Source organism: Arvicanthis niloticus, chromosome 16 (assembly GCF_011762505.2).
Source record: "Arvicanthis niloticus isolate mArvNil1 chromosome 16, mArvNil1.pat.X, whole genome shotgun sequence".
NCBI classification, from domain to species: domain Eukaryota; kingdom Metazoa; phylum Chordata; class Mammalia; order Rodentia; family Muridae; genus Arvicanthis; species Arvicanthis niloticus.
Genome location: NC_047673.1, coordinates 53,364,158 through 53,385,684, shown reverse-complemented (window position 1 = coordinate 53,385,684; position 21,527 = coordinate 53,364,158). Strand labels below are relative to the sequence as shown.

The following is a 21,527-nucleotide window of genomic DNA, read 5'->3' as shown; positions in this document are numbered from 1 at the left end:
TGGTCTTTTCTTCTGTTATTATATGAAAAGATCAGTGGGTTTTTTTTTCATCAGATTTTACTCTTGTTTAATAAACAATGTTCCTTTAACATTGTTGATTTTTATCATCATATTAAAAATCACAGTAATAATCACAGCAATTTCTTATGCAAGACTTTCAAACAGGTCCTCTGAGATCCTGGTTATGCATAAAATAGCTGCTGTTAAAATGAACTCCTTATAATGAAATATAGCAGTTTACACACAATTCAGAGCTTCACCCTACATAAATTCCAGCTACTCAGATTTTTGTATGCTTTAAATGCTTATATTTGTAAAGTATTTGGTTGTATTTATGAGTATGTACAATTGCTTATGTATTATAGCCAGGTAGTATATTTTCCTCACTTCTAGTTTATAAGAAATGACTGATTTGTGCCACTGAAATAAAACCACCTTCAGTTAATACACACAGAAGGAGAGTATATGAAGCTAATGGTCAGATCATCTACTGTAAGCCATAGCTCACACAGGAGTTAGGATCCTGTCAATTCAAGGAAGTAATGAAAACATCAGATTCTCACATTCCAACTTAGGTACCTTCCAAGAAGGCTAATATTGCTGGCACTAAACTTAGGTAGAGAACTAGCTTAGAGCTAAATGAGACTGTAATTAGTATGCAGTTAGAAAATTCACATAACAGAGGAACTGGAAATTAATCTGTAATTGGGATAACTATTGTTGCAATGCTAGAACATCAATGATGATCTCATACCACTCATCTTCTCTGGGATACAGTATATAAAGTGCTTCAAATAGAGGTTTGTTTTAGTAAATGGTTTATGATTTTTTTAGGCATTCATAAGATGCCACTTTCATGGTGGTAGCTTCTCTGATATGTATATATTGCTTTTATTTCCCCAGATAAAATGAAGAGATGTGATCTGTGCACAAGCCATGTGAATACGTGGCTTGGGCTGAGCCCACAGCATTGTTTCCTTTTCTAACTATCTGTACACATACACCTTCTATCCTCCATATCTGTACACATACAGCTTCTATCCTCCATATAAGCTAATCTTCCAAGGTGACTGATTTAATTTGGCTTCTTTCAACTTCTTACTGACTTGTTCTGCCTGGCCTCATGCAAACTTTGGCCATATGTTAAAATCTTCTGGGTCCTTCTCATTTTTTGGTTAACTCTGTTTTCACCTGTGTCTAGCTTGTTCTCTCTGTAACCTGTCTCTGTAAAGCCGCACCGTAAAACTGCTATACTCACCCTATCCACCACATACTACATCATGTTTTTTCCTCTCTCCCTGCTTCTAAATAGCCTTTCTTCCTCACCATTCTCTGGCTTGTCTGATCTCTGAGTCACTCATTTCAATTTTTCCTTGATTCTTTGCTTTGTCTTGCCCTCAGTTATACTTCATTCAAATATGGCTGCGTCCTTTTACAACCTAACCGTATCTTCTTTGTATAGGGATTAAAGGTGTCCAATATGGGGCTGTCTATTCCAGCCAGATCACATTATAATTCAGAGCGCATGTCTGCATTCCATCAGAACATATTTTTGGAAGTGATACCCTGCCAGAGAAACCATGTTGCTGGATTAAACTTCCTCTACTTTGTAGGAGACACAAAATGGCCACAAAATTCTGTTCCTCTTACAATCCTTCTGCCTTCCCTTCTGCAATGATCCCTTAGACTTAGGTACAGAAGTTATGTGGTAGATTTATCACATGGGATTAAAGACCACCAGATCTTGATTGTATAAGTATTGTCTTCAGCATTAGACAATGTTTCTCAGTCAGTTGTAAACAATGATGCTGATATATGTAGTGACATGGAAGGTGAAAACTCAGGAGCCATAATTCTTAGACCAAGAGTTAAGTATTACTGAGAGCTCAAGAAACAGTATTCTTGCAAGAGCACACCAACTAGTTTTATATATATATATATCTTGCAAAGATTTTCTTGGTAAAAATGAACTGTAGCTTTATTAAGAGTTAAACTTTTAGATTATGCCCTCACTATAACTGTAACCCATTGAAAAAATGAGCTGAAATTTCCAGTATATTTTGTTTCTCCCTTTTCTCTCTTCCTTCCCTGATCTAATGTCATTTATTGAGTGCTATTTGGTGTTTTCATGCAGAATTGCCAACTCTCAGTTTCTTCATGATAAAAGATCGTTAAATTTAGAAGATCTCAATGTTTCACTGGCCTTTTCGGTCATCATGTGAAAATGTCAAAACTCCAGGAAAAAAGTAACTCCATTGTGTAAAGATACATTGAGATTTCAGCCAAAGACAGCAACACTGACTAGATTAAATAAACAGAATGTGTATATTTAATGTCAGATATAGTATAAGAATACATTTTTTACAGATATGAATATTTACCTAGAATACATAATAAGTACTTAAACAAACAAATGTTTTCACTAGAGTAAGGATTATTGTCCATTTCCCTGCTTGTTTTTATGGGAATGCTGACCTTGTTGACTCGTTACCACAAAGGGTTTTATATTAATATGATTCTCTAGCGGAAACACTGAGAAGTAAACAGCACTAAATGGATATCTAAGTCTATTTTAAATTTTGGATGGTGGTTTTTGCCTATTTTGTGTTCTTTATTGTTTGGAAGCAGACTTTAAAGAGAGTTCTTTCATTTTTAAATTACAACATTTGGGGCAAATGTACAGATTTCTCCACATATATAGGGGCAAGTCATGGCATATCATAAAAATTCTCCTGAAACTAATACCCTCATACGAATAAAAAAATTCTCTCTACCACTTGCCAAAGCCGACTTTGATCTTGAATGTATAACTTATGTATAAATTTATGGACTTTTTCTGGGGAAATTCTTTCCTGTTACTGAGTGTGCTGAGACAAGATGTTCTAGTTTGAGAGAAAATGTACATTACTGTCTCCTGGACAGCTATTTCACATCAATCCACACAGCTGAATTGGGAACTATGACTACAGAGGAAGTGGTTTTCTATGGTGTCATGCTTTGTTATGAGTAAAGGACACTCCATGAGGAACAGTGCTATGTGAAAGATTTGAACTGGCTTTGAAGTTTTATGTACAGTTTAAAGTACAGAACAGGGCAGAAGCAAATACTCTATTTAAAAGTGCTGCAGACAGCTATGATTCTGTGTGGGTTAAGGACGTGGAATCCAGATCAAAATAAATTTCAAGGCTTTCTTTACCATACATCCTCAAATCCCCTGGAGACTATGACATTGCTTGAGGTAAATTCTTCAGATCAATAGACTAAAAAAGCCTTCTTATTTTTGTTGCTTAGCTAGAAGATATCTTAGTGATGTTTTTTAAAACTAGTTCAAACTTTTTATTGATGGGATTACTGTAGTATTAAATGCCATGCAATTTTTATTCCTCAAACAATCAAATTTGATATTTATCTACAAAGAGTTGTGATTTTCTTTTTATGAAATAATCAGAAATCATAACAGAAATAGGTCTAATACATGAATTAGGAAGCTTATGAAATGATTAGGGAAATTGAAGACTTTAATGAAAATAGATTAAGATTTGAATAAATAACACACAACCTGTGATTAAACATTGAGCATGTAATTATTCCTTGATTAGTGGCCACTTGACATCTTACATTGCTGCTGTAATTTTTATAGAAAACATGGAACTTAAGTCTTTATCTCAAGATTTTAGTCATTTGAGGAATTTTGAAATCATTTCAGAATCAAGTAAATTACCAATTTACCTCATTTAATCCATATTTAACTTAAAATAGGTACACTGATAGTCATATTTTTAAATGACACTGATGTATTGGTCTGGGAGACTGATACGTTGCGCTGGGAAGATGATTCTAAGATCTAAGATTTTTTTCTAAGTCACATTGAAAGATTTTAATTGCTGAAATTCCCTAGTGTGTTTTAACATTTAACAAAGTGAATAATCTATCATTAATTTACTTTTAGAGGGTATTTCTTATTATTAACCATATACTATGTAGACTGCTTTGTTCTGGAAATAAAACCTATGCTAATGTTAGGTCTTGCAATAAATGTAATTATTCCTTGATTAGTGGCCACTTGACATCTTACATTGCTGCTGTAATTTTTATAGAAAACATGGAAATTAAGTCTTTATCTCAAGATTTTAGTCATTTGAGGAATTTTGAAATCATTTCAGAATCAAGGATTTATGTGTTTAAGGTAAAATGCTAAAATACCCAAATCTTGTTTGCATTTTTGAAACAACCAACCTTTTTTCAGGGATTTTTTTTTGTATTTTTACTAAGATTAGTAATAAGTTATTAAATATTTTTGTTGTAATAATTTGTTCATGTGCTCTTACTTTTGTTATGGTATCTTTAGATTTTCTCAATGAAATCATATAGCTATTATACTCTAGAGAATCAATATTTCAGAATTTTTCAGTTTCTTCCATGAAATTTTTTGTCTCTTTATCCTGGTTCTCTGAAATTGAATTTTTTTTCTAGAAAATTTATTATCCCATATATCTTACAAATGTATGTGCCTGGATTTATGTCAAATTTTAATGATTACTTTAGTATTTATATTTCTATACCGAGTTTCATCTATTTCTGCAGTAGATTATAGCAGTCATGGGACTGAACTTTCAAAATCATCAAACTGTACACTTAAATCAGATGAACTTAGTGTATTCTGGTGAATTCCAATTTATGTTCTTGCAACTTTATGTAATAGTTTTACTTGATTCTGTTTCAAAGATAGGTGTAAATTCTTTCTTCTTCCTTTCCCTGAGGCTACATCATATAAGGAAAACAATCTATGCTCACAAGCTTATCTATAAGCTCTTTTCTTAGCTGTTCCCTTTTCAAATATTTTGGTTTTTACTTTCTAAAACTTTCTTTTTTAAAATATATGTTATTATTTATACTTTGAGAATTTTGAGTAGATACACCAAGGCTGATCATTCTGCAATATACAATTCTCAAAACAACTTTTAGTATCAAGATAGTTTTTTTTTTTTTTAAAGAGGGCTGACATTTTATTAAGAATGTTGGTTCTAACCGCTTTTCTATTTTTTCCCCTCTTTTATTGGATATAATATTTACATTTCAAATTTTATCCCCTTACCATATTTCCCCCACCACCCAGGAACCCCTTATCCCATCCCCCCTCCTCCGGCCTCTATGAAGGTGTTTACCCCCCTACTCCCAGCCCCCTCCCCACCCTCAGATTCCCCCCCCCCCCCGTGCTCAGCCTTCAGGGTACCAATGATCTTGTCTCCCACCTATGCCCGACAAGGCCATCCTCCCCTACATATACAGCTGGAGTCATGTGTCTCTCCATATGTGCTCCTAGGTTGGTGGTTTAGGCCCTGGGGAGCTCTGGCTGGTTGGTATTGTTGCTCTCCTCACGGGGCCACCAGCCCTTAAGGTTCCTTCTATTTACTCTCTAACTCCTCCATTGGGAACCTTTGATCAGATTAACGGATAGCTGTGGGTATCTGTCTCTGGGTATGTCCGACTCTGGGGGACACATATATGTACATCATTTCCCCACTCCCTCTTACCCCTCTAACTCTTCCCATACTCTTCCCAGTGACCTCACACTCTAATGACATCCTCTTTATTTTTGTCACACTGCCCCTACACATACATACACATATACTCAGAGTTTTGTATTTGCATTTACAATCCTAGAATCCTTACAGTTGTTTTTTATATAAATCAATATTCTGTCATTTCTTTGTGAGATATTTATTTGGCCACCAAATGTTTGCCATAAACAGTTGACATTTGTTTTTCAAGCTTTTACTATTCACTTCTGAACTGTGGAATGGGAAGAAGAAAGAATGTAAGAGCCTAAGGTAATAGAGTACTTTAGCAGAAGTACTAGGCCCTGTAAATCAACCGAGGAAAGCTCATATGAACTCACAGATACTGAAGCAGAATGTACAGGATGTGGATGGGTCTGTGCCAGGTCCTCTGTATACTTTACAGCTTTCAGATTAGTATTTTCAAGGGACTACTGGGTGTGGAACAAGTAGACCTCTGATTCATGTGCCTCCTCCTGGGCTTCTGTCAGTCTGTCCTGTCCAATTTCAATAGAATCATTACCACCTCCTTCCTCTTCTTCTTCTTCTTCTTCTTCTTCTTCTTCTTCTTCTTCTTCTTCTTCTTCTTCTTCTTCTTCTTCTTCTTCTTCTTCTTCTTCTTCTTCTTCCTCCTCCTCCTCCTCCTCCTCCTCTTTGTCCTCCTCCTCCTCTTCCTCCTCCTCTTTCTCCTCTTTCTCCTCTTTCTCCTCTTCCTCTTCCTCCTCTTCCTCCTCTTCCTCCTTTTCCTCCTCTTCCTCCTCCTCCTCTTCTCCTCCTCCTCCTTCTCTTCCTCCTTCTCCTTCTTTTGGATGAGGGGAACTTTGGAGGGATGATTTGTGTGACATTTGAGGTAGAAGCAGAGAGGAAGGGTAGGCCAGAGCTGTTGGTCTGTTCTAAAGTTAGAGATGAAGGAATGGATTTGGAAGAAAAGAGAGAGTGGTAGAGATCTGCAGTTAGTCTATCTGCTTCCCGGGTTGGAGTTGAGGGTATCTCTTAATATTGAGTAGTCTATATTCTTTATACTTAGTTTCTTCTTTTCATTCTTCAGAAATATGAAAATTATACTTCACTTATTCTTGAATTACACATTTAAGTAGACACTTGGTTTCACTATTCTGCTTGTATTGAGAAATAACTATGTTTGTGCTCTACAGGCCTTGAATATTCTCATTCTTACTTAAATAGTATTCCCTTCATTAAGAGTTTTGTTTCTTTTTAATAGTCTTAATGAGTCCAGTTTTCTTTCATGGTAGTTCCTTCAATAGGTTTTGGGCATTAAAAAGTAAAATTATGTGTTTGTTTCACATGCTTCCTAGTGAATCTTTGTGTTTATACCTTTGCCTATGTTAGATGATTTTATATAACAGATTTGATAAAGCTATAAATCCATAGACTCTGTAAATTTCATTACCTACTTTACATTTAGTATGTAGTCATTGTTGATCATTTAGAACTCTGATTTGATTTTTATGTCATTTTAAATTATCTATAAACATTATATCTTAGTAGTAGAATTAAATATCTACAAATATTAATTTTAAGAGGGCACAGGCCTGGTATGAGGCAATTAAGAATGAAATACTGAGCATACATCATGTTTATAAATTAATATTTTATGCTTAGCTACTTGATTGTTCTAGTTAATTAAATTAGTAATTTCTCTAAGGATTTAGGTGGTCTAAAATCTATTTTGTAGTACTCATATCTGTTACAGCTAATTTTCTTTTTTGTTAGCTGATAAATTCACTCAATATAAGAGTAGGATATAAATTATTATATTTATATACACAAGTATGCATATGGCTATGTGTTTTTATATATACCTTTATGTATGTACTTGTGTATAAAAGGGAAAATTACTAAAATTCCTTGAAGAACTTATGCAGATAATAACTTCCACATCTTAATATTCATAAACATACATTTTCTGCATGGATATTAAACTAAAAGAGACTCAACCCATTTCTCATCATGTATCATTTCACCCATGATTATAATTTTACAAGGATAGAAAATTGGAATATTTTGAATACACATCTTTTGTCTAGGATAAAAAATAGCATCCTTTGTAGCTTATCCATCCTACTAATTAAACAAGAAATACAACTAAAAAGCACAGTTATAAATAGTTTTATAAAAAATTCTTATTTGCAGAAGAAAGAAGTCTTTACTCCCTTATATTCTCTCAAATCTCAATACAAATGAATACTGTAAAATTTAATTACCTTCCATTTCTTATGACTGTATCTTTTCAATAAATTCATTTGATTTTCAAATTATAACCACAAATGCTGTCATTCTCAGTTTTGACTTCACACTGGACTTGCCTTGGAGCATAATTATTTTTTCTGATACATATATTCCTAAGATTGGGGATGGAATATTTTAAAAGAACTTTCTAAACAATGCAATCTTTGATAATTATATTTTACTTGTAAGGATGGGACCCACTATCCTGTAGAAGTAAAGGATTGGACTTCTGGCTCAGATTGCATGAAAATTTAATCCCATGCACATGTGTTAATACATTTCAGACATTAGAGGAGGTATCTAATTTTATTTGTAAATTTGAACTCTTGCAAAATGATAGCAGTATTTTGCAATACACTGAGTAGTATACATGAGAAATAAACTTTGAATTACTGTTAATTGTTATTAATGGTATTCAGTTTATGTTCATTATTTTGAAATACTTGTACATTTTAGTATTTTTGGCCTTTTGAATATTTCTAATGAACTTTATGAACTAATATAAAGAACTACTGACTTATGGGTGTTTATTTGTAGCATATATTTGAGTCGAGATTGCTATTAAGCACTCAATTTACAAATTTACATTTAAAAATTAAGACTATCTTTTATATAATTGGCAATAATAGTCCATAGCTCAAAGTGTCCAGTATGTTTTGTCTTATGTCAATATCAAGTAATGCTACAAAAACAGAGAAATGTGATTTTGTGTGCAATTGTTTCAGAGAGAAACTTATGCATAGGTTCTCATGTATAGGCAGGATTGAGAGAAGCTATGAGTCTCATCTCACAATACAAACATATGTCTAAGAAATATCAAGGCTGGAATAATTTCCTATCTATATTTAGACCACAATCAATAACCTGTGCATTTTATAGTCATCTGTTTCCTCTAATATAGCCTGTAGAAAGCCTTTTCTGAAGTTGTATTCCTAAAACTGGTCAATGTTGGCTTTTCATCATGTATTAGTAAGTGGTCTTCTCAATCGGATAAATGATTAGTGGCAGTTATTAATGAGATTAAATTTTTCATTGCATTTTCCTGCCAGTACCTTTAACAACACTTTCTGGGTGCATCTGTAATATGACTCTTGAGATGTCAAGACTCTTTATTTATGTTCATTACTTACTTCAGCATGGAACTTTGAAAGCTAATAGTGTTAAATACATATAGTTAGTCAAAATTTATTCTTCTCTATTAATTCATTTTAGTGTCTTGATAACAAATCACCACAGATAATACTATGTGATAAGGTTAAGTTTATAAGATAATCTTAGTGCCTGGGGGGGGAAAAATCACTTTCAAAATCCAGTATCTGCAGATGTCAAAATTGTCACATCCTCAGATGATAGAAGGCAATAGTACAAGAGTGGAAAATAGGCCCAAACTCACTCTAATACTCTACAATGAGACAATCATGTCTTAATACTATTACAGTGCCACCGTTTTACAGTGTTGGACACTTAAACTATGTTATCTTCTCTACTTCCTATGCTTGCTTAAAATACCAACACTGCCATTTTCCCAATAATAGTGCATTTACAATTTTACCAAAAGCACACTATTTATTTTAAACCAGGATCTTTTTTAGGACATACCCAGTTGGTGAGCAAAGATGTGAATATTTATAACTGACACTAAATAGGAACTCTGTGGGGAGCTGACAGAAGGCGGCTATCATCCTTGCAGCCATCTTGAGCCATATACCCTGGCAAGAGACTTGATTACATCAGCCTACAACAGCTGAGCACACTCTGATAACATCTTGATTTAGATACACAGGATCTTCCTTTGGGTGTGTGAGACTTAAAGGTGTGAGACTTAGAGGCGTGACTTAGAGATCAGGTTTAGAGACAAGGCCTAAGGGCATGAGTTAAAGGCATGACTTAGAGGCGTGGCTTAGAAGTGAGACATATAAAAGGCAAGAGGCAGACAGAAGAGTTCAGTACAACTTGGAACTAGGAATTAGGTTAGAGAGTACAACTTGGAGAACAACTTGGAGTTAGTTATTAGACATTAGATAGTACAACTTGGAGTAGGAATTAGGCATTGAGGAAGAAGACACTTGGACTAGAGAACTTGGAAGAAGAATTGTTAGTTATTAGGAACTTAGCACTTAGAGGAAGAACAGAGAATTAGGCATTAGACATTAGGCACTTAGCACTTGGAAGAAGAAATTTGGAACTTGGAGGCACTAGGGACTAGGAACTAGGGACTAGGAACTCAAGACTTCGGACTTGGACTAGGAAGAGAGACTGAAGAATAAATGGGATTGAATCACACTCTGTCTGGTCTCCATTCTTCACATCCATCCCCACTCTCTCTCTTGCTGAAACCCGACCTGAGGACTTGGGGCAGTACAGGCTCTAACAGTTTAGCCACCAAGGCTTTTGGCAGTGTGGGTTTCAACATTGACAGAGCAGCTCTCAACATTTTTGGCGCTCAAAGTAGGACAGCAAGAACGAGAAACCTAGTGAAGGATGTTACTGGAAGAAGGATCTGCTGAAAATTCAGAAGTGAAACAAAGGTGATCACCGCAGGAATCTGCCGAGTCTAGAAAGGTAAGCCATGTTAATGAAAATGGGGCAAGAAATAAGTCAGCCTGAACTCAAGTCTCTGTTTTGGTTTTGTTGTTTGCTGCTCATGTGTGTTAATTGTCTGTTTTTGTTTCGTTGTTTGAAAGCTGTCTTTCATGTTCAAAATAAAAAGAAACATATTTATCCAAAATTAGAATCTAAAATACAACCAAAGGTTGATGACGATTTGTCAGAGCCAGATTGTGCTGACCTAGAGGAAGAGACAGCCAAACACTACAACCCTGAATGGCCCTCTTCTGGAGACCCCCTCCCTATGTGCCTCTACCTCCAAATGCTCCCGAAAAGGAGATGGTGGTTATAGATCCCAGATGGGAGTTACAGAAAAAAAATATATGTTCTTAAACAACAAATAGAGTTAGAAAAAGAGTATCAGGACTTAATTAATCAGCTACAAAAATTAAGGACAGGGAAGATGTCTCGAGAGGTAAACTGCGAAAATCCTTTCATGTGTATAGAGTTATATGGCATACAAGTTCATGTTCTCTAAGAACATACAACACATAATCATTGAAATGAGAATTTTTTTTCAGAAGTGATTAGTAAATACTGCTTGGTAAGTATTGATTAATTGTATATAATGCTATTGGTTCCTTGCTTCTGTAGAATAACTATTTCATATTGAACTTAAAATTCTCTCTAAGAAGTACAGGAGCAAATAATCAGCAGTACAACTTATTTAATGCTTTTTGTTTTATGAAGATCCATAAACATCATGAAACATAACTTTCTTAATAGAACTCAACTTATTAAAACTTCTGGGAGTCCAATCACTAAGAATTGAGTCATAACATATTTCAAAATGGATTTTATTTAATACTTAATATGATATTAAAATAAATATTTAATGTCTCTACTAGTTACTTTTCTGTTTCATTCTGAAACAGCATTGTGAAAGGCAAAAAAAGAAAATAATTTTTCAAAAGGAATCTGAGAGAGCACATCTTTAGCAGGAAACATAAAGCAGAGAGCAAACTGATATTGGGGCAAGGTTTTAAAGGAATTAAAATCATATCTTCCCATGCATTTTTGAAAAAGAGAGGTCAGAAAGTTTGCAAGAGCCAGAAGTGGTAGGTGACTAGAAGGAATTCATATATATGTTTTGGTTTTCAAAAAGTTCAGTTTGTGATGATTTGATACCAAGAAAGACTTCAATTAAAATATGAGTGTCTTATCTTGTGGTTTTGTTTTCATCATTTCATTAGAATCTATTACTTTTCCCAGCATGTAATGAGTGGGAAACATCGTCCCACTAAATCAAATAACTGTAACTAATTGATATCTAAATTTAAAAAGTCCAATTTTGTTAAAAATGCTTATATTTTATGTTTCTATTATATATGCAGATCTTATGATGTAAACACAAATAAAAACATTCTAATGAAAACTTCTATACAGAATGATAGAGATATTTTCTTTTCTTGTAATTTTTATGAGATGCTTTAATTTTCTTAATACTTTCTTACTAAGAAAGTTTAATACTTTAACTTTACATAGAACCTCAATAGTTATGGACATCATTTTTTTTTCAGCCATGAGACATACTATAAAGTTAGGTGTGAGACAATTTGAAAACTCAAACTGTGAATTGTTTTGTCTACTGTAAGCTTAAATTTTGTTTTTTTAAATATTAATTATTTTGTTTATTTACATTCCAAATATTGCTCCATTCCTGGTTCCCCCTCTCAGAGTTCTTCATCCCATGTACCCTTCTCTCTGCCTTTAAGAAGGTGGAGATGATGCTTCCCCCACAACCAGTATCCCTCTTCCATGGGACATTAAGTCTCTACTGGATTAGGCCTCCCATTGAGGGCAGACAATGCAGTCCTCTGATACATATGAGCCAGGGGCCTTAGACCAGCCTGAAGATGCTCTTTGGTTGAGGCTAAGTCTCTTGGGATCTGGGTCAGTTCACAATATTGATCTTACTATGGGGTTGCAATCCCTTTCAGCTCCTCCAATCCTTCCCCTAACTCTTCCATAGGGATCCGTGATCTCAGTCCAAACGGATGGGTGTAAGCATGTGCATCTGTCTCAGTTAGCTGCTGGAAGAGCCTCTCAGAGGAAAGCCATGCTAGGCTCCTCTCTGCAAGCACAACATAGCATCAGTAATAGTGTCAGGGTTTGATGCTTGCCCATGGGAGGGATGCCAAATTGGGATGGTCATTTGGCAGTCTTTTCCTCAGTCTCTACTCAATTTTTGTTCCTGCATTTCTTTCAGAGAGGAACAATTCTGTGTCAAAAAATTTGAAGGTGCATTGTTGACAGCATCCCTTTACTGGGGGCCTATCTACTGGAAGAGGTCTCTTAAGGTTCCATCTCCCTACTGTTGAGGACTTCAGCTAAAGTTGCTCCCATTAAGTCCCAGGAGCCTCCCACAAGTCTCTGTGAATTTCTGGAGTTGTCCTCTATCATCCATTCCTCCACAGCTACATATTTCCATTCATTCTCCTGGCTCTCTGGGCTTCTTTCCTGTCTCCCCCTATACTTGATCCTATACCCCTTTCCCTTCTGCTCCCCTCTCCCTCCCTCTGTTCCTGTGATTATTAGGTTCTCCATTCTAAGTGGGATTAAAGCATCATCACTTAGGCCTTCCTTCTTGTTAAACTTCTTATGATTTGTGGGTTGTTGCATGGATATTCTGTACATTTGGGCTAATATCCACTTATCAGTGAGTACATACCATACATGTCCTTTTGAGACTGGATTACCTTGTTTAGGATGATAATTTCTGTTTCTATCGATTTGCCTGCAAATTCATGATGTCCTTGTTTATAAGAGCTGAGTGGTTTTCTGTTGTATAAGTGAATCACATTATCTGTATCCATTCTTTGGTTGAGGTACATCTGGGTTGGTTCCAGTATCTCACAATAAGGAATAAGGCTGCTATGACCATAGTAGAGCATATTATCTTTGTGGTATGATGGGGCATCTTTTAGGTATATGCTTAGGAGATGTACAGCTAATTCTTCAGGTACAGCAATTTTCAATTTTCTGAGGAACCACCAATTTGGCTTTTAGAGTGATTGTACCAGTTTTCAATCCCAACAGCAACATAAGAGTGTTCCTCTTTCTTTGTATCCTCATCAGCATCTGCGGTCACATGAGTTTTTGATCTTTGCTGTTTTGATTGGTGTGAGGTGAAATCTCAAGGTCATTTTGATTTCCATTTCCTGGATGACTAATGATGTTGACCATTTCTTCAAGTAATTCTAGATAGGCCATTTGAGATTCCTTTGTTGAGAAAATTCTTTTTAAGCCTGTACCCCATTTTTAATTGGGTTATTTGATTTTCTAGTATCTAATTGAGTTCTTTACATATTTTTATATTAGCCCTCTAGCTGATGAAGGGTTAATGAAGATTTTTTTTGACTCCTTAGGTTGCCCTTTTGTCCTATTGACTGTGTGTTTTGCCTTATAGAAGCTTTTCAGTTTCATGGGGTCCCATTTATCAATTTTCGATCTTAGAACCCGAGCCATTGGTGTTTTGTTTGTTTGTTTTTTCAGGAAAATTTCCCCTATGCCAATGTGTTTGAGCTTATTTGCCACTTTCTCTTCTGTAAGATTTGATTTATCTGGTTTTATGTCAAGAGCCTTGATCTGTTTGGACTTGAGCTTTGTGCAAGTAGATAAATATGGATTAACTTGCATTCTGCTGTATGCACACCACCAGTCAGACAAGCAACATTTGTTGAGAATGCTTGCTTTTTTTCTTCTGTGTGGTATTGGCTTCTTTGTCAAAGATCAAGTGTCCTTAGGTGTATGGGTTTGTTTCAGGGTCTTCAATTCGTTAACCTGTCTCTAAACCAACAACATGTGATTTTTATTATTATTGCTCTGAGGTAAAAGGTGGTGATTTCCCCAGCAGTTCTCTTATTCTTGAAAATTATTTTGGCTGTCCTGGATTTGTTTGTTTGTCTTTCAATATTAAGTTGAGAATGCTCTTTCCATGTCGATGAAGAATTGTGTTGGAATTTTGATGGAGATTGGGTTGACTCTGTAGATTGCTTTTGGTAGATTGATCACTTTTACTATGGCAATCCTACCAATTCATGAGCATAGGAGATCGTTCCATTTTCTAAGGTCTTATTCTATTTGTTTTTCAGGAACTTGAAGTTCCTGTCATACAGATATTTCACTTGCTTGGTTAGAATTACACCAAGATATTTTATAATATTTGTGGCTATTGTGAAGGGAGTTGTTTTCCTAATTCCTTTCTCAACCAGTTTATCATTTGTATTAAGAAAGGCTACCTATTTGTTTGAGTTAATTTTATAACTAGTTACTTTGCTGACGTTGTTTATCAGTTCTAGCTGTTCTTTGGTGGAATTTTTGGCATCCCTTATGTATACTGTCATATAATCTGCAAATAGTGATATCTTGAGTTTTTTCCTTTCTTTTGTTGTCTAACTGCTCTAGCTAAAACTTCAAATACTATATTGAAAAGATAGTGGGAAGCCTTCTCTTGTCTCTAATTTTAATGGGATTGCTTCAAATTTCTCTACATTTAATTTGGTGTTGGCTGTTGGTTTGCTATATATTCCTTTTATTATGTTTAGGAATTCTTCATATCTCCAAGATGTTTAACATGGATTTTGTCAAAGGCTTTTTTCAGCATCTAAGGAGATGATCATGTGACCTTTTCTCATTGTTAATATAGTTTACTATGTTGGTAGGTTTTCATATATAGAACCAACTCTGCATTCCTGAGATGAAGCCTACTTGATTCTTGTGAATAGTGGTTATGATGTGTTCTTGAATTCAGTTTGCAAGAATTTTATTGAGTACTTCTGCATCAATATTCAAAAGTGAAATTGATCTTTGTCTTTCTTTGTTGGGTCTTTGTGTGGTTTAGGTATAAGAGCAACTGTGGCTTCACAGAATGAGTTAAGCAATGTTCCTTCTGTTTCTATTGTGTAGAATAGTTTTAGCTCTTCTTTGATGGTCTAGCAGAATTCTTCACTAAAACTATCTGGTTCTGGGCTTATTTTGTTTGGGATATTTTTAATAAATGCTCCTATTGTTTACATATTTTATCTAATCTTGATTTAACTCTGGTAAGTGATATCTGTCTAGAAAATCATGCATTTCATCTAGATATCCAGTTTTCTTATGTATAGGCTTTTGTAGGTAGATCTAATAATTTTCTTGAATTTCCTCAGTTTGTGTTGGTAGCTTCTTTTTATTTCTGATTTTGTTAATTTTTATACTGTCTCTGTGCTGTGTAGTGTAGCTTGGTTAAGAGTTTGTTTGTCTTGTTGATTTTTTCAAAGAACCAATTCTTGGTTTTGCTGATTTGTTGTATTGTTCTCTTTGTTTCTAATTAGTTTATTTTAGTCCCGACTTTAGCTATTTTCTGCTGTCTACTCCTCTTGGGAGTGTTTGCTTCTTTTTGTTCTAGAGGTTTCAGGTGTTCTGTTAAATTGCTATTATACAATCTCTCCAATTTCTTTATGAAGACATTTAATGCTATGAATTTTACTCATAACACTACTTTCACTGTGCCCCATAAGTTTAGATATGCTGTGACTTTATTTTCATTGAATTATTGAAAGTATTTAATTTCTTTCTCTTTTTCTTCCTGAACAAGGTTATCATTGAGTAGAGAGTTGTTAAGTTTCCATGAATATATGGGCTTTCTGTGGTATTTGTTGTTACTGAAGGTCAGCTTTAGTCTGTGGTGATCTGATAGAATTTAAGAAATTATTTTAATCTTCTTATGTGAGATTTTACTTGTTATCAAAAGAGATCTTGTAAGTTGTAATTTACTAGAATCAGTGTGCATCTTTTTGTTTACTTATGTTCATATGTGCTAATGGATTTCTAATACATGAATAAATTTATATGTTTAGCACAATGAAGAAATATACAAATTTGTTTCACCAATTATGTGATGGGAGAATAAGATTTTTTTCAAAAGTATTTTACTGATGTATTAGTATGCTCCAGTAGACTTGTTCCTGAGGCACACATAACAAATTTAACCTATTACAGGATATCATTAGCTTTTATTTTTATTTTCTAGAAAATATAGCCATGTTTTAGCCACTGGGGGGTTGTCATGGTTGCATCATTAATTTTATAGTATATGAAGATTTTAAGTCTCAATATTTATATGTAAAAGATCTTCCCTCTTCAGTGTTTTTAAAATGTTATCATCTCTGTGGTGTAAGTCAACACTGTTTCCTGCCAGATTAATGTGTTATTGATAATATCTAAAGTCTTTCTGTTAAAATAATTTTAATTTCAAATGTTTAATTATTTAATTTTAACATAATAAATATTGTATACAAATAAGGACTTTTAAGTTTTATTGTCTATGTATAGTCTGAATATGATTTCTTTGAATTTTGGAAGTTATTAGAGGATAAAGTTACATAATGGAGAATCATTTTATGTTAGGCATTGTTTAAATTTGAGGACCTTTTGGATTTCTGTGTTATTTTTACATCAGTATGGCTGTAATTTTAAATAGTCACTGCTGAATGAACATGTGGTTATATGACATACTGTTATAGACTTCATGCCCTGATCTCATGTAAACATTCAGGAATGTTTACCTGATCTTTCAATGTGATTTCCAATCCCATCAGAAATATTGTTCTGATCTATCAATGAATTTTTGAATCCTGCCATTACGTTTCAAAATTAGCTTTAGAAAGTTCTGTGTTGAGGTCACTGTATGAAAAAACAAACAAACAAACAACAAACAAACAAACCAAAATCCAAAAGCAAAAGAGAAAGCTCTAGCAACAACCAAAACAAGTGAGTTTTTTAAAATTCTGCATTCTTCTATCACTGTACATCTGCTTTAGCTGATTGGCTAAACATCTCTATTGTTAAAACATGAGTGTGAAAATTAAAATGGAAATATTTATTCCTTGAAATAATCTGTACATTGACTCATTTAGATGATCATTGATGATCTATATCTATGGGGTGTGATATGAAGTAACATATAATAGAAATAACAGACATTGAAAAACTAATCTTAAAATTTGTATGCAAACATAAAAGACTCAGGGCAGTCAAAGGAATGCTAAACAAATAAACAACAACAAAAACTGCTGGTTGTATCACAGTCAAAGTCCTAGATTACATTATACCACAGAGATCTTGTAATGTAAATAACTTGGTACTTGCATCAGAACAGACACACAGTTAAAGTTAGATGATTCTTATGAAGATGCCCAAAATATACAGTGGAGAAAAGACAAAGACAGCATCATTAACAAATGAGTCTTGTCATACTGGATAGCTACATTTAGAATACAATTAAATTTTTATTGCTCGTTTGTACAAACTCAACTCCAAGTCATTCAATGACCTCAACATAAAACCTGATAACCCAAGTCATTTACAAAGGCAAGTATTGGATATTGGTGATCTTCTAGGAACAGGACCCTGGGTATAGCTCAGGCATTTATACCAACAACTGAATTATGTGACCTGACAAAACTAAGAGCTTCAGTTCAGGAAAGAATATCCTCCTCTGTGTGATAAGGTGACCTAGAAAACAGGAAAACTCTGTCGATAGTTATATATCGACAGAGGTTTATTAATCTGGATTATACAAAGAGCTAAAAAGATAAGCATGAAGAAAACAAATAAACTGCTTTAAAATGGAGTATGGACATAAACAGTTTCCAAAACATAAAATGCAAAAGATGGAGAAATATTTTGCAATGGTCAACATGTTAGCTGTGAGGGAAATGAAAATTCAAACCACTATGAGTGTTTACTTACCCTATTCAGCATGACCATGATAGTGGCTAAAAAGATGGCTCAGCAGTTAAGAGCATTTGTTAAGCAGTTAGGAGTTTCAGCAGGACCTGGGTTCACTCTCAGTTATGTCATGGTAGGACATAACTCTCTGTAACTCCAGTTCCAGGATATCTAAACTTTTGTGGGCACCAGTCATGCACATTCTGCACATACATAAGTGTAGGCAAAGCAGTCATACAAGTAAAAGGAAAAGAAAAAATATAGCTAAAATTGAGTAAATAGAAGTTGATAGATGCTGAATGTGGTGAACACAGAACATTTGTTCACTCTTGGAGAGAATGGGAACTTGTGAAGTCACTCTGAAAATCAGCATGGAGATTCCTAAAAATGCTGACAACAGTATTGAATATTATTGATGTTCTAGCACAGGAAATGACTTTATGAACTGCAGTAGATCCTTCATGACCCAGCTATACTATACTGGGCATATATCCAAAGTAATTAATATTCTACTACAAAGATAGTTGTTCATTCTTGGTCATCTCTGCTCTATTCATAGTTGGCAGGGAATGGAAACAGATTAGATGTTCATCAATCATGAATGCATATTGAAAATGTGGTACAAATACATAATAGGATATTACCTCCAAAGGATGATAAAAGTATGAAATTCTCAGATAAATTGCCATTGCCAGATCAGTGAAAAAAATCATTTCGAATGAGGTTACCCAGCTCTACAAAAAACAACAACAAAAAAAAACAAAACAAAAAACAAACACACCCCTGCATGTTATTTCTTATATTTGATGCTAGTTTTGAATTATTAGATTTTTAAAAATTGGAGTATATGTAGAAGCCAGTGAATTAGAAAAGAGTGATCCAAAGGGTATTCCTAGACAAGGAGAAATAGAATGCAGATATGAAAGGGGAAATGGAAATAACGGGTTTGGAAGGTTAAATGAGTTTGGAGATGGGAGGTCAGGGAGGAGAAAGTAGTTTGTTGACAGATAATTGACACGAAAGACCTTTGAAAATGTCTTATGGAAATCTACCAGTATAAACATTTCCTAAAACATATTCTTATGCCTTTTAAAAGGAATTTGGACTGTGTTAACCTATGGAGAATGATGATGCCTCTCACAGACGCCATAGGCTATGAAACAAGTGTTGATTGGTTGATTTCCACAGAGCCTCTCTAAGCATGGAAGACTGTTTTCTTTACTTTTGGTTGGTTTCCAAACTTGATGGTAAGACTCTGTGGCTGAAGATGCCTCATACTTGAGTTCAACAACATTGATAAATCAAGACGAATTCAAACCTGAGGCTTCATCCATGCAGGTAACTCTTTTCAGTGCTGGAAAGTGTAGTTCATGGTGCTAGAAGGGAATAGTAAACTCTGAGTTTTGATTAAAACTGTGAATTCTGCTAGCTACAGTCATGACTGATGAAATGGAACAGCCAGTATAATAGGGACCCTACTGTTATGGAGGTAACCAAATGTTTTATGAGTGCATTTAAAACCTGTTCCAAAAGAGTGAGTCTGCACTTGTTTCTGTTAATTGGAGACCAATACCTGTGGCTGAGTGGGTGATAAGCTTTTGGACAGAATCTACTCCTCTTACTCTGCTAAATCAAAATTGTAATAAACGTTCTTCTCAGTGCTTATCTTCATATTTGGAAGTTTGTAAACCTCTCAGCCCTCATCAAAGGAGCTTCATTTTGTACTCTATGGTGATTAATAGAGACTGACAGCTGTTTAACATGCTGAAAATAAGATGTGTTTGGAGATTTTGTTTCATTTTTCACCAACATATTAGTATTTATTTATTATTGAGAATTTCACATAATGCTCTCTGATTACATTCATTTTCCAGTCCTCCCAGGCATACCTCTTCTTCCTCTATCCTTGTGCCCTCCCTAAGAAAAAGAAGAAAAAAGAAGAAACAAATACACCAAGTTCAATTTGTATTGCAGGTATACTCACTGGAGCATGTTCAAACAACCAGTGGCCAGTCTCTTGAAGAATCAACCCCCACCAGAAGACAACAGTTTTGAAGAACTACACTTCAGCATCCTTATGCCAATTTTTAAGTACTCTATTCAATGGCTTCCTGCCTATAATAATTTGGGTGGGGATAGGGCATAAGAAGCTGTCCCAGAAGCCTTTGATGTCTCTCACTCTCAACTATGAGCCTTCAGTCATTAGTACCACTGCAAAAGAAACATTCTTGTCCTCAACAGCCAGCAACAGCAAGAATAATGGCCTTACACATAGTTTTGGAAAACAGCATGGACCATGGACATCAGATGGCCCTTGGCCACAACACAAACAAAAGACGTCGACATGGTTCTCCACTGCTGTGCTGAGCTTTCTTCTGAGAGTCATGTTGATGTCTGTGGAACATGCTGATACTCAATGCCATGTTGGTGTCCACGGTACAAGTGGACACTGGAGGCAATGCAAATGGGACATTGAAAACACACCACTTATTTAAGGCATAGAGGCCATCAAGGAAAGAGAGATTAGGATAACTGTAAGAATGAGAGAGCACAGATATCTGCAGTGACAGGACTGTACCTTTGTACAAATGAACTACAATGGTTGTGACTGAACACAGTGCATAAAATTGACCCAGCAAAACATGAAGAGTCTTACAATATCCTTCCTGTTGCAAAGGAGCTATTTGTAATTTATAGCTGTTTGAAATGGAGAGTCAACTTTGCAGAGGAATGTGACCCCTGAGAGATTACATGTACTGGAACTGATTGTCCTTCACTTATGCACACAAAGGCAATGGTTAGAGGTTTCAATGTTTTTTGTTTGCTTTATCTTTGTTTGTTTGTTTCTTTTTAACTGAGCCTATGCAGGAATATGTGAAAAGTTATAGAAAAGGAATAAGGTTTGCATTTGATTCACATTATTTGCATGTGTGAAATTAGCAAACAATAAAAAGAAAATCAAGCACAGACAAAAGAAATTTCAACTTTGGGTTTCTCCCGGTCACATCTTGTCTTTGTAATTAGATAAAATCACTCAAATGATTTAAAAGAGTTATAATTAAAATTTATTCTTTACTCCCTTAAAAAATAGTATTTAAAATGACCATGGTAAAGGGTATATTGGGGACTGGCTGAGAGAGACCAGGTGCATGCTTTCAGATGTTTCTTTCTGGTGGATTGTCACCAACAGTGTGTTAAGAGAATTAACACATTTACCAATGTGTTAAGAGAAGCTCATGTAAATCTTAGTTTTTAGGATTTTACTGAAGGTCAGGGTGACTTCAACGATTCAAACATTTTACTTTTTCTTCTAGCATCAGTAGAGATTGTCCATAAATGTCATTTATTATATTAAATAAAACTGGCATGATTCTCAGACTCAGATATAGAAAACCACTA

General features: G+C 34.7%; 1 long non-coding RNA gene across 1 annotated transcript; it reads left to right on the top strand.

The window, feature by feature from the left end:
- The first annotated feature begins 3,108 nt into the window (after positions 1–3,108).
- Positions 3,109–20,593, top strand: LOC143434621 (uncharacterized). The gene is made up of 4 exons (XR_013104244.1): positions 3,109–3,238; positions 10,261–10,370; positions 19,225–19,466; positions 20,103–20,593. It is a non-coding gene; the product is annotated as an uncharacterized LOC143434621 (long non-coding RNA).
- Positions 20,594–21,527: the final 934 nt, after the last annotated feature.